This window comes from Petromyzon marinus, chromosome 5, assembly GCF_048934315.1.
Source record: "Petromyzon marinus isolate PM22_M1 ecotype Great Lakes invasive population chromosome 5, UKy_Petmar_22M1.pri1.0, whole genome shotgun sequence".
Lineage (NCBI taxonomy): Eukaryota > Metazoa > Chordata > Hyperoartia > Petromyzontiformes > Petromyzontidae > Petromyzon > Petromyzon marinus.
This window is the reverse complement of record NC_133671.1, coordinates 8,934,600-8,961,359: the sequence shown is the minus strand read 5'-3', so window position 1 is coordinate 8,961,359 and position 26,760 is coordinate 8,934,600. Positions and strand designations below refer to the sequence as shown.

The 26,760-nt window shown below is 48.6% G+C and overlaps 1 protein-coding gene across 5 annotated transcripts in view; it reads left to right on the top strand.

Moving 5' to 3' along the window:
* Positions 1 to 26,760, top strand: part of CASZ1 (castor zinc finger 1) — a 140,016-nt gene continuing 113,256 nt past the window's right edge. For all 5 annotated transcript variants that reach the window (XM_076061156.1, XM_032946848.2, XM_032946847.2 and 2 more), the window contains exons 1-2: positions 1 to 74; positions 23,687 to 23,885. The gene's annotated coding sequence lies outside the window, so the exon portion shown is untranslated. The remainder of the gene's footprint in view (positions 75 to 23,686; positions 23,886 to 26,760) is intronic.

The window sequence follows — 26,760 nt, the reverse complement described above, 5'->3', positions numbered from 1 at the left end:
GAGAGAGGGAGGGGACACGTGGGGAGAGAGAGGGAGGGGAGAGGCACAGTCGGTGACTCCGCGCAGCTGCAGAGGTGAGTGTCATTACCGCTTCCTATACCCTTTGTCGAAAAAAAGTTTCACCTGGAGCAGCGACGAGACGCGGAGAGAGACAGAGAGATACACACACAGGGAGCGATAGAGAGAGAGAGAGACACGGTGAGATACATAGACACTGCAAGATACATAGACACTGCAAGATACATAGACACTGCAAGAGAAACTCACGGACACAAAGCAGATGATAGAGAGTGGGAACATCTCTGTACAACGACGGACAGACGGAGGCAGGGACAGACGGATACACAGACACATAGAGATAAACACAGATACACAGACACATAGAGATAAACACAGATACACAGACACAGAGATCAGCAGAGATACACAGACACAGAGATAAACACAGATACACAGACACAGAGATAAACACATACACATAGAGATAAACACAGATACACACAGAGATGAACACAGATACACAGACACCACCAGTGGGACTAGGACACACGGTGAGACAAAGATACTCTGACAGACACGGACACGCGCGCATGTGTGCGTGTGTGCCAAGAGACACATTGTGTCTCATTGTTTGTGTGTGTGTGTACAGTGTAAATCATAGCTATATATAATTAAACTCGCACTGTGCGCTAAAGTTATTATCAAGAGAGGGAGCGACCCGGGGGAGTGGTGTGTTACGCGCGTGTGTGTGTGAGTATGTCACGGAGTGTGCGTGTGTGTATGAGATTATGTCTCTGTGTGTGTGTCTGTGTGTGAAAGTGTGTCTGTGAGTGTGTGTGTATGTCACGGAGTGTGCGTGTGTGAGAGTGTGTGTGAGAATGTGTCTGTGTGTGTGAGTGTGTGTGTATGTCACGGAGTGTGCGTGTGTGAGAGTGTGTGTCTGTGAGTGTGTGAAAGTGTGTCTGTGAGTGTGTGTGAGTGTGTGTGTATGTCACGGAGTGTGCGTGTGTGAGAGTGTGTGTGAGAATGTGTCTGTGTGTGTGAGTGTGTGTGTGTATGTCACGGAGTGTGCGTGTGTGAGAGTGTGTGTCTGTGAGTGTGTGATAATGTGTCTGTGTGAGTGTGTGAGCGTGTGTGTATGTCACGGAGTGTGCGTGTGTGAGAGTGTGTGTATGAGATTGTGTCTGTGTGTGTGAGAGAGTGTGTTTGTGAGTTAGAGTGTGTGTGAGTGTGTGAGAGAGTGTGTGAGTGTGTCTGTGTGTGTGAGAGTGACTCAGCCTCAAATGAGTACCTGGTGCGGTGTGTAAACATCGCCACTAGGGAGACAAAGGCGGCCGGGCGTGGTGCTGGCCACCCACCCCCTCGTGTACCGTTCCGGCCTTCATAGGTGCTCGCTAACAGCACTTGCCCCTACAGTCTGTTAAGGCTACACGGGGGACCTTTGCCTTTGTGTGTCCTGTGACTGTGAGAGTGTTGTTGTGGAGTGAGTGAGGTGCGAACTCGCTGCACAGAAACACGTTCAGCTCGTATCAAGAAGGGAACGAAGAATTAAAGACACAGACAATACACAACTGACACGTGCACCCACATAACGACACACAATGCAACCATACCTACTCACCAAAAACGCATACAGACACAACTATACAGCACGTACACCCACACGCGTATACACACACACAACTGTTGACAAACACTAAAATATACGTACAATACACAAGACTAACTCGGATGTGTATACACACACAGCACACAAACGTATACAAAATTATACACACACACATACCCAGCAAACATGGAACTTTAGGCCAACGGTTCCAACCACATGCCAACGTTGGGACAACGTTCGTCCAACGGTTCCAACCAAATGACAACGTTGGGACAACGTTCGTCCAACGGTTCCAACCAAATGACAACGTTGAGACAACGTTCGTCCAACGGTTCCAACCAAATACGAACGTTGGGCCAACGTTCGTCCAACGGTTCCAGCCAGATGCCAACGTTGGGACAACGTTGAGTAGTATTGTCGTTTAATACATTGCACACGGCACATCGAAGAGACAGGCTGACTTCAACTGCGTAACGGCTGTAGGTAGGCTGTTGGCAAATATACATTGCAGTACATGTACAACGTGTGTGAGTGTTCATCGTGTTCATGATTTGTGTAACTGCACAGGATAATCACGTGCACTGGCCATTGTGTCGCATGTGTGATCAGTCCAGGTCGAACTCAGTCGAAGCAATCGAAGGCGATCGATCACGTTCGTTTCTGTCTACTTGGCAATGGTGGAAATTCCACGTTACCGTGACGAGGACCACATAAATAGGAACTTACGCGTGTCGTGTACCGGTGTATATGTAGGGCCCGTTTGCGAATCCACTTGCTGGATGAGGGCCTCCGCCTCCGCTTCTGCTGGCAGTGAGGGTTTTAAATGACCATACTTCAGCCACGCCGGTCAGCGTGGGCAGATGGTGTGGTCGGCGATCCAAGCACTATCCAGGCTCAAACCCCCCTGCTTGGCTTCCGAGGTCTTGCGGGGATTTTTGTCAAGAGGCGATCCCCCGTTCTCGGTTTAGCCCCCCGGAGAACATCGCGGAGTCTCGAGACTCATTTGTCAGGAGGTGATGTACCCCCTCCTTGGGGTGCCTCGGAGGGGTTTGTGTGGAAGGACCATGGGGTACCCGGAGAAAACCTCCACACGCCGAGGGGAAGACACCTTAAACTCTGCACGTGTAGTTGGGCCACTTTCGCCAACCCACTTGCTGTGCTGCCTTGTGCAGGAACCTCGTTGGCCGACCGCAAAACCTACATTTAAAATATACACAGAGAGAGAGAGAGACACGTGTGGTCACGCTTTGTGGTTTAATAGGTGCTCGCTAACAACACTGATTCCAGCAGCCCGTGCGGCTCAATGGTACTCATTGTCAGTGTATCTGTGTACGTTTACATCTCAATTTCATTACACACATATACCGAATTTGCTTTCTACTGTAGAGTTGGATTATATTACGCATGTAGATACCTGGGCCTCGCCATAGAACCGTGGATTTGACACCGTGGAAGACTTTCGCCAGCGGCTGTCGTTTTGTCTTGACAAGAGCATCTGCTCTGCCATAGGAATGTGGAATGCAACGCCACCCAATGTGGAGTTAAACAAAAAAATATATTCGAGGATGTACTTGTTCTAGATTTGAAGCTTTCGTGACTGCAAGGATCCATGCTCTTTGGTTCTATTCGGTAAAGTCACGTCGGTAAAAAATAAAACAAAAATCACGACGTTTCGGCCACAACACAAGCAGCCTTCATCAGGTGAAGGGACCGTGCTGTCACGAAGACAGCGTTGGCTTGACTTTCTTGATTCCAACGCTGATCTTCGTGACAGCACGGTCCCTTCACCTGATGAAGGCCACTTGTGTTATGGCCGAAACGTCGTGATTTTTGTTTTATTTTTTTACCTACGTGACTTTACCGAATAGAACCAAAGAGGATGTACATGTTCTTCATCACGGGAATGTGACACATTCCACCGGTGAGTCAGGATTTATAGTTACGTAGAGCCAAAGGAAGGAGGGAGGAGGTGTGGGGGGGTGGTGAGAGACTCCTCTTGACTGTTGAACAATCGATGATGAAAACTTCGAAGAGAATCCCAATAGGTGGTGGATGATTGGAGGAGGCGGTGGTGATGGGGTGGTCGAGGCGCTGTTTGTCGCACTGCTGGTGAGCGCACAGCTGGTGAGCGCACAGCACAGCGAAACCCGGCGGTGCACCGAGTTCGATTCATCACTCGCTCACGATGACGACGCCGAGTGGCCAAATGTTTTTGATACACGGCCCTGGAGCACCCCCCAGATCGACTCGGCTTTGAACGAGTAAGCCGGTGCGGTGTGTAGAACATTCAGCACCCGGGGGAGACAAAGGCGGTCGGGCGTTGTTGTTGTCCCCCTTTCATAGGCGCTGCTCGATAACAGCACTTGCCCCAACAATCTGGGCAGGCTATACGGGGGGGTGTCTTTGTATGTGCGTTTTAGTGTGAGTGTATTGTGTGTACAAGTGTGTGTGTGTTCATCTAGTGCGTGTTTGTGGGTGTTTAAGTGTGTTAGTGTGTGAATGGTCCACGTGTGTTAGTGTATGTACGTGTTAAAGTGTGTATGTGTTGATGTGTCTGTGTATGTCTGTGTTAGTGTATGTTTGTGATTGTGTATGGATGTGTTAGTGTATGTTTGTGATTGTGTATGGATGTGTTAGTGTATGTTTGTGATTGTGTATGGATGTGTATTTGCGTGTGTGTTAGTGAATGTTTCTGTGTGTGTGTGTTGATGTATCTGTGTATGTCTGTGTTAGTGTATGTTTGTGATTGTGTGTGGATGTGTCTTTGCGTGTATGTTAGTGAATGTTTCTGTGTGCGTGTGTGTATGTACGTGTTAAAGTGTGTATGTGTTGATGTGTCTGTGTATGTCTGTGTTAGTGTATGTTTGTGATTGTGTATGGATGTGTTAGTGTATGTTTGTGATTGTGTATGGGTGTCTTTGCGAGTGTGTATGTATGTTGGGAGTGGTGGTGTAGTGGTTAGCGATTATCTGAACCGGTCCTGGGCCTCCTCTGGGTCGACTCAGCCTCAAATGAGTTCCCGGTGCGATGTGTACACCTCGCCACTGGGGAGACAAAGGCGGCCGGGCGTGGTGCTGGCCACCCACCCCCTCGTGTGCCGTGCCGGCCTTCATAGGTGCTCGCTAACAGCACTTGCCCCTACAGTCTGTTAAAGGTTATATGTACGTGTATGTGTGATTGTGCAAATATGTGTATGTACACGTTTGCATGAGCATTTGTGTATGCGTCTATGTATACATGTATGTTTGAGTGTGAATTGTGTGTATGTATATACGAGTATGTGTGTGAGAGTATGAGTGTGTATGTATGTATGCCAGTGTGTATATTTGTGAGTGTGTATCCGAGTGTGTATCTGTGTGTGAGCGTGTATGTGAGTGTGTATGAGTGTATCTGAGTGTGTCCGAGTGTGTGAGTGTGTATCTGAGTGTGTGTGTATCTGAGTGTGTGTGTTTATCTGAGTGTGTGTGTTTATCTGAGTGTGTGTGTTTATCTGTGTGTGTATTTGAGTGTGTGAATATATATGTGAGTGTGTATCTGTGTGTGTTTATCTGAGTGTGAGTGTGTATCTGTGTGTGTTTATCTGAGTGTGAGTGTGTGTGAGAGTGTATCTGGGTGTGTGTGTATATATGTGAGTGTGTACCTGAGTGAGTGTATATGTGTGTGAATATGAGTGTGTATCTGAATGTGTGTGAGAGTGTATGCGGGTGTGTATGTGTACATGTTTATGAGTGTGTGTATCTGAGTACGTGTGAGCGTGTTTATGAGTGTCTGAGTGTGTGTGTATCTGAGTATATGTGTGTGTATCTGAGTGTGTATGTGAGTGTGTGTATCTGAGTGTGTTTGAGTGTGTGAGTGTGTATCTGAGTGTGTATGTGAGTGTATCTGAGTGTGTTTATGAGTGTGTGTATCTGAGTGTATTTATGAGTGTGTGAGTGTGTTTCTGAGTGTGTGTGTTTCTGAGTGTGTGTGTATCTGAGTGTGTGTGAGAGTGTGTATCTGAGTGTGTGTATCTGTGTGTGTTTATCTGAGTGTGTGTGAGTGTGTGTCTGAGTGTGTGTGTGTGTTTATCTGAGTGTGTGTGTTTATCTGAGTGTGTGTGTGTGTGTATCTGAGTATGTGTGTTTCTGAGTGTGTGTGTGTATCTGAGTGTGTGTGAGAGTGTGTATCTGAGTGTGTGTGTGTATCTGTGTGTGTTTATCTGAGTGTGTGTGTGTATCTGAGTGTATGTGTGTGCGTGTGTATCTGAGTGTATGGGTGTTTGTATCTGAGTGTATGTGTGTGCGTGTGTATCTGAGTGTGTATGCGGGTCTGTGTGTATCTGAGTGTGTGTGCGTGTGTATCTGAGTGTGTATGCGGGTGTGTATGTGTATCTGAGTGTGTATGCGGGTGTGTATGTGTATCTGGGTGTGTATGTGTGTGCGTGTGTATCTGTGTGTGTATGCGGGTGTTTGTGTGTGCATCTGAGTGTGTGAGCGTGTATGCGGGTGTGTATGTGTATCTGTGTGTGAGTGTGTATCTGTGTGTGAGTGTGTATCTGTGTGTGAGTGTGTATCTGTGAGTGAGTGTGTATCTGAGTGAGTGTGAGTGTGTATCTGAGTGAGCGTGTATCTGAGTGTATGTGTGTGAGCTTGTATGCGGGTGTGTATCAGAGTGTGTATGTGTGAGTGTGTGTATGTATGTGAGTGTGTGTGTTCGCGTGATTGACACAGACCAGAGACTCCTTACACCTGTCGCTTTGCCCTCTCTCCCCCTTCCCAAACAAGGACAATCCTTGCTGAGTTTTTCCCCACTCTCTCTCCCTCTCCTCCTCCCCCCTCCACTCCCTCTCCCGTTTCTCTGAAGCCAGAAGTTAAAATGCAATGAACTACAGCAAAGGGGGGACATGTCATTGCATTTAAATATATACTCCACACGCATTGTCACACAGCGTGCACATGATTAATGGACACACACACACGCGCGCGCGCAACCCCACTCTGGCATCGGTAATCACCCACGGTTGTGTAAATCCACTGCTGGATGAAAGGTTCCTCACCCCCCCCCCCCCAATGTTGCTTGACCATACTTCACCACGCCGGTTGTTAGCGCCAGTTTGTGGTGAGCGAGGTTAGCGGGTGGTGGTGGTGTTGGTGGTGGTGACTCTGACCGGTTCAATTATCGTCTCAAAACTCGTGCCGCTGGGGTTCATGGCGCCAGTGTGCGCTAACCACTGCGCCACCGCTCCACACAAACAACACACGTTCAATTCACACACAAACAACACGCGCACGTGTAATGTGCCGCGATGATGAACCCACACACGTGTGGATCTACGTGCAACACACGTGTAGTGGAACACACGTCGATGGATGGATACACACGTGTGTATGTGAATACACACGTGTGTGTGTATGTGAATGCACACGTGTGTGTGTGTGAATGCACACGTGTGTGTGTGAATACACACGTGTGTACGTGAATGCACCGCTCCCCAAGTAACGTGAACACGCGCAGCTCCCCCGCTGGGGATAAATGACCATACTTCACCACGCTGGTCAACATGGATTGGTGACGTACTGATTGATAAGCGTTCATAAATAAACTATATACACCATGAAGTCATTCACACACATATCCATGACCACACACACACAGTGTATCTTCGATGCAAACACACACGTATAACTAATACATGTGTACAGTCTATAACACTGAACTCGGCGTGTGCATCTGCATATCAAATATTAATTGGATTCTTTGACGAAGCCCAAATACAATTGTTTGTATGTGTGTCTCTCTCTCTCCATCTCTCTCCATTTGGCACTCTTTCCATCCCTCCTCTCTAGACTCTGTTTGCTGCTCTCCCTCCCACTCTCCCTGTCTCTCCCTCTCTCTTTTTCCTTATAAATCCGCATGTGTCTCTGTGTGTGCGTTCTGCGCGTTCCAATCCCTAAAATAACCGCGTCCCAGCTCGCACTATCGCACACGATCGCTGCCTCTCAACCCAAAGCGCACGCAGTGTGTGAGTGTGTGGGTGTGAGTGTGTGTGGTGTGAGTGTGTGTGGTGTGAGTGTGTGTGGTGTGAGTGTGTGTGTGGTGTGTGAGTGTGTGTGGTGTGAGTGTGTGTGGTGTGAGTGTGTGTGGTGTGTATGGTGTGAGTGTGAGTGGTGTGTGAGTGTGTGTAGTGTGTGTGTGGTGTGTGTGTGGTGTGAGTGTGTGGGTGTGAGTGTGTGGTGTGTGTGGTGTGAGTGGTGTGTGTGGTGTGAGTGTGTGTGTGGTGTGAGTACGATTATCTGAACCGGTCCCGGGCCTCCCCTAGGTCGACTCAGCCTCAAATTAGTACCTGGTGCAGTGTGTAAACATCGCCACTAGGGAGACTAAGGCGGTCGGGCGTGGTGCTGGCCACCCACCCCCTCGTGTACCGTTCCGGCCTTCATAGGTGCTCGCTAACAACACTTGCCCCTACAGTCTGTTACAGGCTATATGGGGGATCTTTGTGGTGTGAGTGTGTGTGAGGTGTATGTGTGGTGTGAGTGTGGTGTGAGTGTGTGTGTGGTGTGAGTGTGTGTGTGGTGTGAGTGTGTGTGTGGTGTGAGTGTGTGTGTGGTCCCAGTGTGTGTGTGTGGTCCCAGTGTGTGTGTGGTGTCAGTGTGCGTGTGTAGTGTGAGTGTGTGTGTGGTGTGAGTGTGTGTGTGTGGTGTCCCAGTGTGTGTGTGGTGTCAGTGTGTGTGGTGTGAGTGTGTGTGTGTGGTGTGTGGTGTGAGTGTGTGTGTGGTGTGAGTGTGTGTGTCGTGTCCCAGTGTGTGTGTGTCGTGTCCCAGTGTGTGTGTGGTGTCCCAGTGTGTGTGTGGTGTCCCAGTGTGTGTGTGTGGTGTCAGTGTGTGTGTGGTGTGTGTAGTGTCCCAGTGTGTGTGTGGTGTCCCAGTGTGGTGTGAGTGTGTGTGTGGTGTGAGTGTGTGTGTGGTGTCCCAGTGTGGTGTGTGTGGTGTCAGTGTGTGTGTGGTGCCCCAGTGTGGTGTGTGTGGTGTCAGTGTGTGTGGTCCCAGTGTGTGTGTGGTGTCCCAGTGTGGTGTGTGTGGTGTCAGTGTGTGTGTGGTCCCAGTGTGGTGTGTGTGGTGTCAGTGTGTGTGTGGTGTCAGTGTGTGTGTGTGTGTGGTGTCAGTGTGTGTGTGTGGTCCCAGTGTGTGTGGTGTCCCAGTGTGTGTGTGGTGTCCCAGTGTGGTGTGTGTGGTGTCAGTGTGTGTGTGTGGTCCCAGTGTGTGTGTGGTGTGAGTGTGTGTGTGGTGTCAGTGTGTGTGGTGTCAGTGTGTGTGTGGTCCCAGTGTGGTGTGTGTGGTGTCAGTGTGTGTGTGGTGTCAGTGTGTGTGTGTGGTGTCAGTGTGTGTGTGTGGTCCCAGTGTGTGTGGTGTCCCAGTGTGTGTGTGGTGTCCCAGTGTGTGTGTGGTGTCCCAGTGTGGTGTGTGTGGTGTCAGTGTGTGTGTGGTGTTCCAGTGTGTGTGTGTGGTGTCAGTGTGTGTGTGGTCCCAGTGTGTGTGTGGTCCCAGTGTGTGTGTGGTCCCAGTGTGGTGTGTGTGGTGCCAGTGTGTGTGTGGTGTCAGTGTGTGTGTGTGTGGTGTCAGTGTGTGTGTGGTGTCAGTGTGTGTGTGGTGTCATTGTGTGTGTGGTCCCAGTGTGGTGTGTGTGGTGTGAGTGTGTGTGTGGTCCCAGTGTGTGTGTGTGGTCCCAGTGTGTGTGTGTGGTCCCAGTGTGGTGTGTGTGGTCCCAGTGTGGTGTGTGTGGTCCCAGTGTGGTGTCAGTGTGTGTGTGGTGTGAGTGTGTGTGTGTTGTCCCAGTGTGTGTGTGTGGTGTCAGTGTGTGTGTGGTGTCAGTGTGTGTGTGGTGTCAGTGTGTGTGTGTGGTCCCAGTGTGTGTGTGTGTGTGGTGTCAGTGTGTGCGTCCTATAAGTATGTGAGGGTGCGTGCTGTTAGTGCGGTGCCAGTTTACGTGTGTGTGCCGTTCCAGTATTGTGTGTTTGTGCTGTGGGTGGTGTGTGCTGCAAGTATGTGTGCTGTGCCAGTGTGTGCTGTGCCAGTGTGTGTGCGCTGTGCCAGTGTGTGTGTGCTGCGCCAGTGTGTGTATGCTGTGCTGTGCCAGTGTGTGTGCTGTGCCAGTGTGTGCTGTGCCAGTGTGTGCTGTGCCAGTGTGTGTGCTGTGCTGTTCCAGTGTGTGTGTGTGCCGAGTGTGAGTCTGTGCGTGAATGTGTGCGGGTGAGAGTATGTGACTGCTGGTGTGTATGGGAGCATATATAAGTTGTGTATAGATGAAATTAGATTAAATGAATGTTGGTCTGTGTGTGTCGTGGGGATCCTGGCGTGGTGCCGGCCACCCACCACCCCGTGTGCCGTGCCGGCCTTCAAAGGTGCTCGCTAACAGCACTTGCCCCCACCAGTCTGTTAAGGCTACACGGGGGACCCTTGCCTTTGTGTGTACACAGTCGTGTACGTGTGTATGCACGTGTCAGCGTCTTTGCGCGTGTATGCGTGCGTACGTACGTGCGTTCGGTACGTAATAAATCCTACAAATAAGCCCAAAAACGCCCCACACGAAGCGGCTTAATCGCCTCCGCTGTGTTGTTCACTTTGTGGACTGTGGGACGCATCATCGTCGTCCAGAGAAAGAGCGTCGTGGCCCCCCACACTCCGTCTATCTCCCGTTGTCATTGCTCGCTGTCCCCTGCCGCCTTAACCCTGCACGGGGAACGGTTCCCCACAAATCCTCTATTCCCCCCCCTCTCTCTCTCTCTCCATTCTCCCTCTCTACCCCCCCCCCCGTGTCTTTTCTGTGAAGGTCGGATTTTTCTGGTCATCAATATAATCCGGTTTCGGCCGAATTAGCCCAGATTGAGAGACTAATGCACACGAACAACACGCGCACGCACGCACAGATACACAGAGATCTCCCTTGAAGCCTGCACAGACTTTTGGGGCAAGTGCGGTTATGAAGGCCCGGCACGGCACACGAGGGCTCGGGGTGGCCAGCAACACGCCCTGCCGCCTTTGTCTCCCCAGTGGCGGTGTGAACACACCGCACCAGGTACTCATCTGGGGGCTGAGTCGACCTAGGCGAGGCCCAGAACCTGGTTTAAATAATCGTCGCTGGTGTTGACCGTGAGCGAGAATCGAACCCGGGTCACCAGGTAGCTCGCTGAACTGTTGCACCTCCCGCTCGCCATATACTCTCGAATACTCAGGCAGACTCAAATACACTCACTCACGTCGCATACTCTCACATGCACACACTCATACACACTCATGTAATGTACTGTACTCAGAGACGAATACATACACTGATCGACACTGAAATACACACACTCATACACACTGATGTAATGTACTTATAGACTCTCAAATACGCACACTCATGCATTCTCAAGTACACGCATTCATGCACAAGTCATCCACACTGTAACAGTATACTAACACTCACAGATTCTATACACCAAGGCCGTAATTATAATATATATTGGGGGGGAATATTGGGGGGGGGACACATCCCCCCTCCAATATTCAAATATGCTCAAAATGTCCCCCCCAATATATTGCTATAAAATAGATTTCTATTTATATGATTGTGGTTATGGTTGTACTTTATTAATCCCTAATATATGCCATTACATACAATGAAACAAGAAAAGGTAAAATAAAAACAGCAATGTAATGCAATAACACTATTAGACATTATTGTAAAAAAATAAAAAGTCCATCCTATGTGTTAGTGAATTTTTTAATATTTTAGGCAGGAAATTCGTTTTCAAATTTAGTTGTTTTTTTTCTGGGGGGGGACCCCAGACCCGTGGAAGATTTCCCCCCCTCCAATGTTAACTCCATGGCTACGGCCTTGATATACACCTGTATACGTTTGCTTGTTACTCATTAAATACACAACTCCTATACACTTCCATACACCACGATCATGCGCACACTCCGACATAAACACACTTATTCGATCGCGTAAATATATAAATGCGTCGTTAAAACCCGCCACCACCCGACACAGCCAACTAGTAAGGGTTTTACGTAAACAGAACGTGGCCAATTCGTCACTTAGTACAGCACACCGGTGTGTTGGAGGGCCAAGCCACAACATTTGCTCGGATTGTAAATGTTGTGGCTTGGCCCTCCAACACACCGGTGTGCTGTACTAGTAACGAATTGGCCACGTTCTCTTTACGTGACAACCCTTACTAGTTGGCTGTGTCGGGTGGTGGCGGGTTTTAACGACACATATATTTACGTGATCGAACCCTAAAAACCTCTATGATAGAAAATGGGGACCTAATCAGCTGGCATTATGATGATGACGATAATAGTACAGTATATACATTTGTAAAGTGTCGCTTTGTGTGTTCGTGCGCAAGCGTCTACAGAAACGACCAAATGATGACCCAGACGTTGTCTTGTTGAACGCTCGAAAGGTGGAAATTGTTGGACAACCTTCAGCTTGCGTAGGGTAACGTTGCTTGTATGGTAGTCGCATGGAGTAGACCAACTTTTAAGATGACAGCAACAGGCATCTTGTCGCGGTGGCTAGGAGATGTTAACTGCCTCGCCTGGTACACAGGAGGTTATGGGTTCGATCCCGACCCTGACGCCTTCTGTATAATTGGAGTTTGCATGTTCTCTCTCCCTGTGGTCACGTGGATTTTTCTCCAGGTCCTCCGGTTTTGCCCCGCCACATTGAGACTCAACATCACGCGTTTTGACTATTTTGGCTGCTATGAATTTCCACATGCTAAGCCACTTCGTTGAGCTGTCATTTGTGGCCAGGTCGCTTTTGAAAAAAATATAGCTATATAGCTCAGTAGAATTACTTGGGAAAAAATATTAGTTTTAGTTTTGTTTTTAAGTTACGTTTTTTAGTGCCCCCACCCCACAGCGCTGCACGTTGTTTGGGCGAGACCTAGACTATCATTCACAAACAATTTTGTGTCCATTAGAGAAAACTTTTGTTTGAAATTCCAGGACAGGTTTCTTGCTAGAATATATACGTCAATTGATGCTATATTTATCCGGCAAAGCCTCACTGAAGGTTCCGAGGCTCTTTGTCCGGACGGTTCCGGTGCCGGCGACATTCGGCCCAATTTCTCTCTTGGGTTTTTGGTGCGGTGTTTGTTGTTGTTGCTGCATTCTGAGAGGATACCGGAGGAGAACAGGTCCCTGCAGGGTGGGCTGGTAGGAACATTGGAATTTTGCGCAATTTTATAAGACATATCAAGTCTCTGCGCTGTCTATTGCTGATTTTACACCCAACAGCACGAGATTTCACTTCGTTAAAGTATTGAAAGGGGACGGACGGACGGACAGACACATTAATCTATTGCAGGCTGGTACACTCAGTTTACAACTTCGTTCCTACCAGTAAAATCCACACGTACCCGGGGGAGATAATTCAAGGACTTCATTGCAAGTGGGGTAGCCCTTGTCGGGAAAAGTAGTAACCAACTTGCTGTACTGCCTCCCACAGGCACCGCCTCCTTGCTGTGTTGGCAGTGTGAATGTGATGGGTCACAATGGCTTCTCCATCTCGGTGTGATACAACAACTCCACACGTGCTCGTGGTGTGGGACGGGAGTGGTAGCGTAGTGGTTTAAACACAGGGCCGCAATGCCCGTGGCCATGCTTTGATTCCTGGCCAGGATGTGCAGCAACATCTGGTGGCAAGTCGCGAACTCATTTACCAGCCCAGGGCCTCCTCAAGGTTTACTCTGCCTTGGGATAGTTACAGGGGTGGGTTGCGTATGTGTGTGTGTGTCGGCCTTCGTATTATGCTCGGTAACAGCACTTGCCCACAAAAGTATATGATGGCTATATGGGAGATCTTTGTCTTGTGTGGGAGAAGTGGCCCGGTGGTTAGCGCACTGGGGCTATGAACCGGTTGACCCGAGTACGATTCCCATTCATGGTAAACACCGGTAACGATGATCAGAATCGGTCTTGGGCCTCCTCTAGGTCGACTCAGTCTCAAATGGGTACCTGGTGTAGTGTGTAAATATCACTACTGGGGAGACAAAGGCGGCCGGGCGTGGTGCTGGTCACCAACCCCCTAATGTGCCGGTCCTGGCCTTCATAGGTGCTGCTCGCTAGCAGCACTTGCCCCCAAAAGTCTGTCAAGGCTACACGGGGGATCTTTCTCGTGGTCTTTGTGCAAATCTCCATCACCACTTCAAGTACACGGCACTGTGTCGACCTTAATAGGTGCTCGCTAACAACACTTGCCCTGACAGTCCTGTAAGGTTAAGTGCGTGTGTGTCATCTGTGCGCGCGTGTGCGTGCGTGCGAATTCGAGTGTACATTTGCACAAACACACACACACACACGCCCCATGAATTATTTAAAAAGCCGCATTACATTTCTACGATTCTCTCATATAATTGCGTGCGCGCGCGCGCGTGTGTGTGTGTACATAAATATTTAAATGCCTAAAATGTGCGTGTTTGTGTTTGAATCTAGAATTTCTGGTTTGAGTCGTTGTTAGGGTGTGAGTTTACCTTTCGTTGTCACGGAAACGCGTTATGGAGAGCTGGGCGAGAGACAGCGCACGGAACACAGAGGCGGTGGGGAGACACGGATTTGATGGTGATGAATAATAGCGTCACCCATAGAGCAACAGCAAAAAAAAGAATCTTCACCTTCGTGAGTGACGCAGGGGGTTGCAATCATCGTGTGTAAATCGTGCAAATGTATCGCTGGCGTCATCGCTACCATCGTGATTGTCATCGAGAGCGTCACTTTATGTTTATATTTTAAAAGGTCTCGATCCCAAAAATGCTCAAACGATCTTTGGGGGGGAGGGGCGGGGGGGGGGGGTGCTGATCTCTCTCAGTCCTCTGTCTGTTGCCGGTTCTGCGTTCGTGGTGGAAATTTCTCAATTCCTCTGGCAGGGGATCGGTCTCATCAACCACTTTCCCACACTAAGTGGTTTTTTTTCTTGTTTATTCTATGGAGGGATAATGATGATGTTGAGTATTGATGATGATGATTATGATTGATGATGTTGATTGGCGATGATGTTGATTGGCGATGATGTTGATTGATGAAGATTATTGAAGATTAATGATGGTGATTGATTGTGATGATTGATCATTAATCGTAATCAATTATCTTGATTGATGTTGATTGATAATGATTAATGATGAGTAATGATGGTGATTGATGGTGATCATTGAGGATGACATAATTATTCATGATTATTGATGGTGATTTATGTTTATTGATAATGATCAATGATGATTAATGATGGTGTTTGATGTTTATTGGTAATGATGATTAATGATGGTGATGACTGATGATGACATAATTATTACTGATTAATGATGGTGAATGATGTTGATGGATGATGATTATTGATGATTATTGATGATTAATGATGGTGATTCATGGTGATGATGATAACTACAAGTTGACTTAAACACGGATTTGGAAAGGGATCTTGGGGGGACTCAGTGAGTAGAAATTAGAATTACGAATGCATCATTGTGGTATATTTCCCCGTGTCATATTGTAAAGTGGCATGTCGAATGCGAACCTATACTCCTGTACGTGCCCAGTGAACGCCGAGCTTGTTTCAGGAGGGTCGTGGATCTGTAGGCTTGGCCAAAACCTCAAACACGGGAATAGCACTCAAAAGTCCACGCCGATTCGATCACATAACCTACTTGTCATACTGCCCCGTATGCTGGAAACCTTAACAGTCCAGCAGGGTCGAGGTTCGTTTTGTAATCCGCCAACCATGACCCCCCCCCCCCCAAAGCACTGGATCGTGATCAGACCTCACCCGGTTTTTTTCCACTACCACAGTCATATCCACCGATCCTATTTCATCTTTCTCTGCCCCTCCTCCTGGCCCTCAACACACTCGTGTGTGCTGCAGTGTACACACGTCTGCCTCCTCCTCGTCGTCGTGGTAGTGGTGGTGGTGGCGCGTAGCTTTTTAACCAAACTCCGCCTGTTGCACAGTTTTGTTTCCAATGGTTTTGGTTTCACAATGGGCCAGATCAGAAACTGAGGCTGCATTTCCTGAGAGCTTAGGGTTTGTCAAGCCCCAGGGCACCGGGGGTATATCTCTCTCCCCCATGGCTCTCTTTGGATGGCTCCATAATGGCCCCGTCATAGACTCGAACCTGGGCTTAAACCGGGGCGGAGGGGGTTCTCAAGTTCAGCGGCGGATTGGCTAGACCTGGTCACCAAGAATAGACTAGACAAGATCCCGTTGTATGAATGTTGTGTGGCACACACAGGGATTGGCTTGAGAGGCGTGTTGCAGGTAGACACCGGGTATTCATTCACATGATGTGGATCAGAGAGAGAGAGAGTGAGTGAGTTTGCGGCGTTTCTTCAAATTAATTTAGCGGTGCAAGGATAAGATACCGCGCAGGTATTAATAATCCGAGAATATACATTGCCTCTTCAATGGTCGAGAGAGTACACGGACCCACCTCGTTAACAAACAGAACCTATTTAACATATAAAGCAACAGCCTCTGCACGAGAGTACCGTGCAACAGTGAGAGAATGCAGAACCTCGTATTTTTGAAGGGGACGTTATTGGATCAGTTGAATGCAGTATACAAACGCATGACGAGGAAAGTAGAGCATCTTTAATACAGAGAGCCCGTTTAAGTGACGGAGTGTATAGGTGGGCTTTTTAATGTTTCAGCAGTACAGTACACGCAGCCTTTTGAATTGATGTAACGTTGCGCGGAGCCTCTTTAATGGGCAGAATTCACGAGGCATCTCAATAAGCGTACAGAAGGCGCCCTTAATAGATGGGAAAGAGAAGCCTGCGACCTCTTTAGTCGAAAGAGCACCCGATAACCTGTTTAACGGAGAGGGCATTCACGACGAATTGTAACGATGGACCGAGGATACAGGTAGCAAATGGAGTTGTATATGCAGAGCCTCTTTAATTGATTGTGTCTTACCCGTCTCGTTGAGTGGAGAGGAAAGAGTCCGCAGAGCTTATTTAACAAGACGAACAGTTAGTACAGGTGCGCGTTATAAGATAGCGCCAGTACACACGGTACTCTCTAACGCCAGTACACACACGGACTAACGCCAGTACACATGGTACTCTCTAACGCCAGTACACACACTGACTTTCTAACGCCAGTACACACTGACTTTCTAACGTGAGTACACACGGTACTCTCTAACGCCAGTACACACACGGTACTCTCTAACGCCAGTACACACATGGTACTCTCTAACGTGAGTACACACGGTACTCTCTAACGTGAGTACACACGGTAGTTTTGAAAACGGAGTAAACACGTCATTTTTTCCCCTTCAATAGAGAGCAAACAAGACATTTAACAAAGGGTAAAACTTGTTTTAAAGAGAGAGCCTACAGAAGCGCCTCTTGAACAAGAATAGCGAATACAAATATTATTGTGGGGTGTTTTTATTGTTGTTGTTGGGAACGGCGGGTGCGGGCGGTCAGACAGAGCCGAGTCTGGGGCTGAACGATTAATCGATTTCAAATCGCAATTTGAAGCAATGCGATGAGCAGATCGCAAAGCCTGCGATTTTTTTTTGCGATTTGAAAAAAAATCCCATTACTTTCTTATTGGAATTTTTTTATTACTATAATAACTTTATTTATTTAACTTAATAATTGTTCGATGTTTGGTTGTTCTATTTCAATGAAAACATTTTAATAAATGCATATCTTTTAAGTTCTCATTCTTGCGTTAGAATACACATATAGCAGTTCATATTTTTGATGGTATCACGTGGTAATGCTGAAGCTTGCCTTAAACATTTGGGATCGCAAATCAAATCGCAATATCTGTCAGAAAAGTCGCAATTCGATATTCTCCCCCAAATCATTTGAGCCCTGCTGTTGCGACCAGTGCGGTATTTGTTGCTAACCCCCCCCCCCAACGCTACCCAACTAGCCCACGACGGGTGGTGGAGGGTCTCCCCGACACGCGTTCGCGAATTTGTGAATCGTTTCCACCTCTCCCACGTCCCCTTTAAGGGGAGGGAGAGAGGACATTGGGTGGGGGGTGGTGCAGGCGGTGCCCGTCATTGTTTAAAAGGCGCACACGGAGTTTCCACGGCGACGGGAGAGCAGCTTTGTTATTGTTGTCCCGATCGCTGCCATTACTAATTAATGACTCCGCCACCCCGCCACCGCTCCGTATACATGCAACAAATACAAAGATCCCCCGTGTAGCCCTGATAGACTGTTGGGGCAAGTGCTGTTAGCGAGCACCTAACGAGGACCGGCACGGCGCACGAGGGGGTGGGTGGCCAGCACCACGCCCGGCCGCCTTTGTACGCACCGCACCAGGTACTCGTTTGAGGCTGAGTCGACCTAGAGGAGGCCCGGGACCGGTTCAGATAATCGTCACCGGTGTTGGCCGTGAGTGGGAATCGAACCCGGGTCGCCGGGTTCGTAGCGCAGCGCTCCCCACAACATGCAACATGCATGTTCTCACACACTTGTACGTGCACTTACACGGAGTGTCCGTGTGTCTTTGCATACGCGTGCATGCATCACACGTGCATGCATCACACGTGCGATGCATGCATGGCCTTTAATTTACGTAGTGTTGTTGGGACAAGTGCCAGTTTGCGAGCACCTGTTAAGGTGCCGGCACGGGGATCGAACTTGTGTCTCGCAAGGTTTGGAGGGGAGGGACGTGAACTTCTGTATTGCCGGGTTTGTAGCGTAGTTGCGCTAACCACTGCGCCACCGCTCCCCACTCGTAGCCACAGACACCTGTACACGCGTATATTCATGTTTAGTGGCACAGGATATATATACACATGTGTATATAGGCAGTTTGACAAGTATTTTATGGACTCGCATACTCAGTCACAGGTGGTAGTATGCGCATTGTTTTATACCCACACGTGGATGTGCAAGCCCTTTGACACGAAGGCCTCTCTACCCACGTTGTGTTGAGACATCGAATTGTGGTGGGGGCTTTGTTTGACCATACTTCACCACGCGAATCAGTGCGGGGTTGGTGAAGCCAGGAGGGAGTCGGGTCAACTTGCCTGTGTCTGCCGGTGTGCCTCAATTGCTCCGCGTGTGGATTTCTCAATCAATAATTCTCGGGCAGTGTGCGACTGCGATCACCCAGAACAGAACCGTTTGAACACCATAACGACCCCAATGGCCGATTCACAAATGACGAAGGAGGAGGCGTCATCACAGCGATGCACTCGGCTCAACCACCCCGGTGCAAGATGATCGCTGTTGCTCTGCATCAGCCATAGGACGAAGGAGAATTGCGCTTCCACGTTTGTGGAGTGAGAAAAAGAACCGCGAATGCTTGTTGTTGTTTTTTTCAGAATCTTATCGTGAAACGCTACGTGCTGCTGCGACGCGTGGTTCAGACGCAGCGGTCCCCGAACGAAAGCAACGGATCAGAAAGTCTGAAAAAAGTGGCAGAGGGACGCCGAGACGCATGTGAGCTTCTTTAGCGCCATACATAGCCAACAACTGCTCATCGGAGGTGCGGGGAAAGGGCAACAAACTAAACGCAAACATCGGTTCTAAATAAATTAGTTTTCAGTCTTGATTTGGCTTCCGAATATCGGAAGGAAGAGCGTTCCAGACGGCCGCAGAATCGCATCTGAAAGCGTGCAATGCGGACAGAGGAAGACGCGAATTCGAGAGCTTATGGGGGCTAATGCCATAATTTAAACTTGAGTATGGTAAGTGGGGCTTGAGTAGGACACGTCACGGTTAGAGGGGTCAAGAACGATCTTTGTTTTTGTATGTTTTTTTGTTTTCTCGTATGCCCGTCTCCCTGTGTCCTTTTACTTTCCTTGTGTGTATGTCGCAGCCCCCCTGTCTCTCGGTGGCACGCGCTGCCTGTGTGTGTCTGTCTGGTCCCAATCTCTCCACGTCTGTCTCCGTGTCTGGCTTTCCACGTTTTTCTGTCCTCCCTCTCTGTTCCTGTGTCTTTCCAGGTCTTTCTACAGCCGCACGTGTCTCTTGTTGTGTCACCTCTGTGTTGTCTCTTTCCACGTGTGTCTGTCTCTGTCTGTCCGTGCGTCCTTTCACGTCTCTCATTGTTGTTCCTCTGCCTCTCACTGTCTCCACGTGTGAGGAGTCTGCCCGTCTGTCAGTGTCTCCGTGTGCTCAGTTCCGTTCTTGTTTTGTCCGTCCGTGATAGAAAGACACGCGCTGCCTCACAAAAAAATCGTACGTGACACGTGTAACCCATAGTGCTCAACGTGTGTGTGTACACGTTTGTGTGTGTGGGGAGCGGTAGTGTAGTGGTTGGCGACCCGAGTTTCGATTCCCGCTCACGGCCAACATCAGTGACAATAATTTGAACCGGTCCTAGGCCTCCCCTAGGTCGACTCAGCCTCAAATGAGTACCTGGTGCGGTGTGTAAACATCGCCACTCGGGAGACAAATCTTGTGGGGCGTGGTGCTGGCCACCCACCCCCTCGTGCGTCGTTCAGGCCTTCATAGGTGCTCGCTAACAGCACTTGCCCCAACAATCTGTTAAGGCTATACGGGGAATCTTTGGCTTTTTGTGTATATATATCTGAGTATATTGAGGAGCGGTGGCGTAGCAGTTAACGTTCCACTCTGCTGTAAACCCGGCTACCCGAGTTCGATTCTCACTCGCGAGCAATAACAGTGCTGAATATCTGAACGCAGTCTCTTGGCTTCCCCAAGGTCGACTCAGCCTTAAATTAGTACCTGGTGCGGTGTGTACCACATCAGTAGTGGGGAAACAACGGTGGCCAAGGATGATTGGTTCTGGTAACACCAACCACTTCGTGTGGCCCGTGTTGGCTTTCATAGATGCTCGCTAACAGCACTTGCCCCAAAAAGTATGTTGAGTCTATACGGTGGGGATCTTTTTCTTTTGTTGTATTAGTGTCTTTGTCTGAGTGTGTTGGTGTGTATGTGTGCATGTATGTATGTATGAGTGTACGTGTTGGTGTGTGTGTGAGTTTATGAGCTCACGTGCGCGTTTTTCACGCTTTGACATTTTTATCACTTTTCATGATTTTATGAGCTTTCCGTTTAATTATTTTTCGGTTTTTATTTTTTATTATGAAATCCTGAAAAAACATGTGACACATTCACGCATACTCTCTCTCACACACGCACACGCACACTCCCTCACACTCTCACACACACACAAATATGTCATCTTCACCCACATCGACCCACGGAGCAAGTGGTGTTAGCGAGCAGCTATTAAGGTCAAAAAGACACACACACGTGGTGGCAAAGGCTTACGCCCAACCGCCTTTGTCTCTCCAGGGCTGATGTTTGGCGCGCTGAAATTGATTTAAGTTTAACATATATTTCTGATACTGCCGCTGCTGCTGCGTTGGCAGCGGTTAAACAAGCACACACAAAAAAAAACACAAACTCGACACACACAAAATAAATATATAATATTGGACGTTTCGGGGAATGGTCCTCATAGCATCGCCCGAAACGTCGAATATTCCGTATCTTCTTGCTTATTAGGGCGGTGTTTTTTTATTTATTTTGACGAGCGTGTGTTGCCTTTAGGTTCTCGTTAAGGCTGAGTCACCCTAGGGGAGGCTCAGTGCCTGCTTTACCAAAAGGAGAGCTGGGCACTGTGAGATTGTGCTCGTGTGGTGGTGGTGGTGATGGTGATGTGCAGGCATGGACGGGATTGTAACCTGGGTCAACATGGTGTCCAGTTGGTGAAGCAGTGTTCGCACCACAAAACAAAGACAAAGATCCCCCGTATAGCCGTGACGGACTTTTGGGGCAAGTGAAGTTAACGAGCACCGGGCGTGGCCAGCATCACGCCCGGCCGCCTTTGTCTCCATAGTGGCAATGGTTACACAGTGCACCAGGTACTCGTTTAAGGCTGAGTCGACCTAGCGGAGACCCAGGACAGGTTCAAATACTCGCTGTCACTGTTATTGGTTGTGAGCGGGAATCTAAATCGGATGTCTGCTGGGTTCATACTGCAATGTGCTAACCACTGTGCCACTGCTTGACACTCACGCACTTCGAAACACGTGAAAACATTAACTCTTGAACAAACACCCACACGCACAATTGTGTACCGTCACACACACACAGACACACACATATACACTGAAACTCACACACGCGTAATGTAACACACACACTTGTGTACCATCACACACACACACGTACACTCTCAAACTCACACACGCATAATGTAACACACACACACACTTGTGTACCATCAAAGATCAAAGATCCCCCATATAGCCTTAACAGACTGTAGGGGCAAGTGCTGTTAGCGAGCACCTATGAAGGCCGGAACGGTACACGAGGGGTTGGGTGGCCAGCACCACGCCCGACCGCCTTTGTCTCCCTAGTGGCAATGTTTACACACCGCACCAGGTACTCATTTGAGGCTGAGTCGACCTAGGGGAGGCCCGGGACCGGTACAGATAATCGTCACCGGTGTTGGCCGTGAGCGGGAATCGAACCCGGGTCGCCAGGTTCATAGCGCAGCGCGCTAACCGCTACACTACCGCTCCCCACTGTGTACCATCACACACACACAAACACGTACACTCTCAAACTCACACACGCATAATGTAACACACACACACACTCACCCCAAACCGCATGCACAAGGTTTCATCCGATTGACACAAAATCGTCTGCATTTGCGTAATACGCAAAAAGAAAGCAGGGGGAACGTTTGTCCTCAGTAAATTACAAATTTGCTGAGGGGGGCATTTCATCGTTTGGGACGCGAGCTTAGAGGATGCGACCTGTGGTATGGCACTTTTACTATAGTGGTGACAGTGCTGTGCCTCTCACATTGCTTATGGCCGTGTGGTGGAACAATCGCATTGCTCCTCCAGGAAGGAATCTGGCTCAACTCTATGCATGTTGAACTTCTTTCGCACCGTACGTAGCCAACCGTGCTAATCGGTTGATGGTGATAATGGTGGTGAAGAATGAAGCCAGGTTTCCTTTTGTGAGGTCATGAGTTTAAGTCATTGCCGGGGTCACAGAAAACAGCAGTGGTAGTAGCAGCACAAGCAGCAGTTGTAGTAGTAGCCACATTGTTATCATATCAGCAGCAGCAGCAGCATTGCCATCCGCAGTCTCATCAGCAGTAGGTGACAACAGAAACTTCATCTTCTTTGGTTCTTTCGGTAAAGTCACGTAGAATGAGAATAAAATAATAAAATAAAAATAAGACAATAAAATTCTCACGACGTTTCGGCCACAACACAAGCGGCCTTCTTCAGGTGAAAGAACAGAACTGTCGGGACGACAGAGCTTCAATTGAAGCACTGTCGTCCCAACAATTGAAGCTCTGTCGTCCCGACAGTTCTGTTCTTTCACCTGAAGAAGGCTATTTGTGTTGTGGCCGAAACGTCGTGAGAATTTTATTGTCTAATTTTATTTTATTATTTTATTCTCATTCTACGTGACTTTACCGAAAGAACCAAAGAAGTTGAATCCTTGCAGTCACGAAAGCTTTAAATAGAAACTTCACCATTTAGTGGAATTCGCATTAGCAGCAGCAGCAGCCAACGCGTCATCGCCATCATCCTCTTTTGCTAAAAGAGGTGATCAATTTGTGCTCCATAAAATTACATAAAACAACGTATCCACAACTTAATAATGATCATTCTATGTATATATAAAATGTGTCGATAGATAGCTAAAGCCACTCTGTCCTCAAATTACCAAAATAGACATTTTTGAAGCTTGATCGGACCCCCGTCTGGTTTAAATAAAGGACATTCAGTTAAATAAAGTCAACAAACTGTTCTCTTGTAAAATTGCATTCGCCAAAGTTATAGAGGACCATGGGGCGTTGACCAACATCTACAACCAGCAGGGCTGCGGGAAGTCGGGAAAAGGAAACAGAAATCTGGTTTAAACCCCCCCCCCCCCCCTTACAACAAATCTAAATATCAATATTCGCCCAGAGGCACTTGAGGCTCAGACATTGGACTGGCTTGGACGGTTTTCGTTTTCACGTTGTCTCATTAGGACTCGGTTACTTTTTGTGCCATTATTGGCCCACGCAGAGAATGCGCGGTCGTCGGCGCGATTATTAATTTTAATTATTTATTCCCCTGCGTTCTCACAGCTCGCCCCGACGAAGCCTTCCTCCCAGCCCCCCCCCCCTCCTGCCCCCACTTTGCCGCCCCCCACTTCGCAGCCCCCCGCAGCCCCCCACGTCGTCCGTCCACGTGGCTCCCGGGAATCTCCGTGCTTCAAGCTGCGCGACGTTCAAACGACGACAACACCGCCCTCGACGTCGTCGTCGTCAGCCGCACGAAATCGAGGTGAACGTTTGGCCGTCGTGCACCGTCGCGTGAAACGTCGCAAGGCCAACATTACTCCGATTGCGTTTATACATGTGCAGGCGGTGTACGGTTTTACGACGTTCATATTCTGCCACCGGTGGATCGATGTACGACGCAGAAACTTGACTTGCGACGCAGCTTCTGACACGACTCGGACCAGTCAGTCCGGTTCTCCGATGTTTGCTTGGCGTGAATCTTTTGTCAACCGCAAGTAGTTTTGTGTATTTTTTTACTTTACCTGTTAAGCCCTGCTAATTGTGGCCGATAAAAGGAAAAAAGAAAACACCGAAAAATTGATGTTCCCACTATCAATACTGTCTGCGGGAAAACAGGGTCCAGTTTACGACGGGGTTTCCAGGAATGCATCACCTCGTGAAAGCGGGGGAACTGTTACAGGTTCCACTTCTGCTCTGTGCGAGTTTTGCTTCGTGCGATTTTGCGTTAAACGCGGCAAAACTTTATTTCTATGCAAAATTCGCGATATTATCTGGTTTGTGTATTCGCTCGGACGCGGCTACGCGGTCAGACGTTGGACAAAATAGTGTGTGTGTGTACTTCGTGTGCCGTGTGTACCGTGCGCGCTACTCGGCAGGTAGCTGTCTCCTCGTGCAATGCGGTACGTGGGTTGGTTGACTGTGCGGTCCGCACTACGCGATTTTCCCCCCCTTTGTATGCCCTTTTATTGGAGTGTATCTACAACCGCGCGGAGTGAGGGAAACCCCACGACGTGGGCACTATGGACTCGCAATTCAGAGGGCGCAGGTGAAGCAATTGGGAAGTTTCTTCAACCCCCGCAGGTCGCGAGCGGTGGGGTTAAAATGTGGGCACCGCCAACCTCCTTCCTCTAAAACCTTTGCCCGGCGTGGAGCAGTAAGCCGAACACCCTTTACAGGGGGCGATCTCTATTGAGCTCCTGTCCAGTTGAGGCACTTCCGCCAGCAGTGGGGCAAGCAGGCAGTTGAAGGGGCTGTACCTTTGCACCACGGTAGCGAGATGTTAACTACCTCGCCTGATATACAGTAGGTCGTCGGTTCGATCCCGACGCCTGTATATTTGGACTTTGCGCGTCTCTCTCTCTCCACGTGGTCGCGTGGATTTTTCTCCGGGTCCTCCGGTTTTTCCCACCACATTTAGAGCCAACGTCACGCGTTTATTAGAGTATTTTGGCTGCTATAAATGTCCACGTGACAAAGCCACTTCGTTGAGCTGTCATTTGTGGCCAGTTCGCTTCTGAAAGAGAACTATAATGCTCAGTGGGCCTTACCTGGCAAGGTATTTTTTTATTAATTTAAAACTCACGTCGCACGCCTCCCTCTCGCATCTATCGCGTTTCTATCCTGCTCGAACCGCAGACACTCCAGACCAAAATCAATATTTAGTTTTGGTTTACTTTGCCATTAATTATGAGGAACGTGTGCAACAAGGTGGTGGGGGTGGCGGAGGGTTTGGACACATTTCTACTTAGGCGATCTAACCCAAAAAAATCTTCATTATGATTTTTTTTAACTTAATTTTAATGATTAACAATCGTACATTTGACCTCCCCCCACCTCTTATTGAAATTCCGAATGGTCGCGCCCAGCTACGCAGCTAAACGTCTCGTCCAATCAGAGCGCCTGCTGTTGGGGTTGCCTCTGACCAATGAGAGGCCGCGCTGACATCGCCGCTCGTCATGGCGCCGGAGCGGCCGCTGTGGTTCCCTCTCGGGCGCGAGACCAACAATTACAATAATTCTAATAATTACTACGATTGCTATTGCCGAAATAATTACATGGTTATAATCTTAATGAACAGCAATGTCGTTTGTTTTGTCGTGCCCATTCCGACGCTCTGAGGGCAACAGGTTATGCTTCAAGTTGAGCGAGCAGGTGAGAAACCCGTGGTCATGATTTACAATTAAATGCCGTAATGCTGTCGACTTTTTTAATAGCCTAAATTTACTCATTATGATTGTTGATATAAGCGCTTTCAATTAAAGTGCTAAATCTGTGCACTTTGAATACTGTGTCGCGATATGCACCGTTTTGCATATGCACGCATCATTATACCATTGCAGTCTTTGTGTCTTACCATCTTGCATACAGTGCAGTACTTAATGATCACAAATACGACAATTAAACGCGTTATTCGTTTCGTGTTGTTCTAAATGTAATTTCACTACTTTGCAATCGGGGTGATCGTTATTCAAATTGTAATAGCCGTGCCGCATGCTATCAAACTTTAATTACGTAGACTGTTTTATCGCAATGCACATGCATTTATTGTATGGTCAAGGGTTCACATAGGCAAGCCATCATCGCCATCTCTACAGGATCATAACATTTGTACCACTTTGTGCGAAGTCGTCAGTGGTTGTTAAAGGTGCTCCCTGCCGTGGGAATGTGGAATTGCCACTGGTGGAGATGAGCTCTGCACAATACCCGTAGGAGCATAGATACCTTTTGTCAATCCACTGCTGGATGAGGGCCTCGCCACGTCCTGCTGGTTGTGGAGACCGTTTGACCATACTACACCCCGGCTGGTCAGTGCAGATTGGTAAAGGCGGGCAGCATAGACGTACCGTACAACTGGATATAACCACAACGTGGCACCACAGCCCTATGACAACCTGTTTGTGCATGGTAGACACCAATCTCCACGCACTGTCCAAGCTCAGATCTGCTTGGCGAGATGTTAACTACCTCGCCTTGTATACAGGAGGTCGTGGGTTTGATGCTGACTCTCGCGCCTGTATATTTGGAGTTTGCAGTGTTCTCCCCATGGTCACGTGGGGTTTTTTTCCAGGCCCTCCGGTTTTTCCCTCCACATTTGGAAACGTGTGCTTCGAGCATTTGGCTGCGATAAATGTCCACAC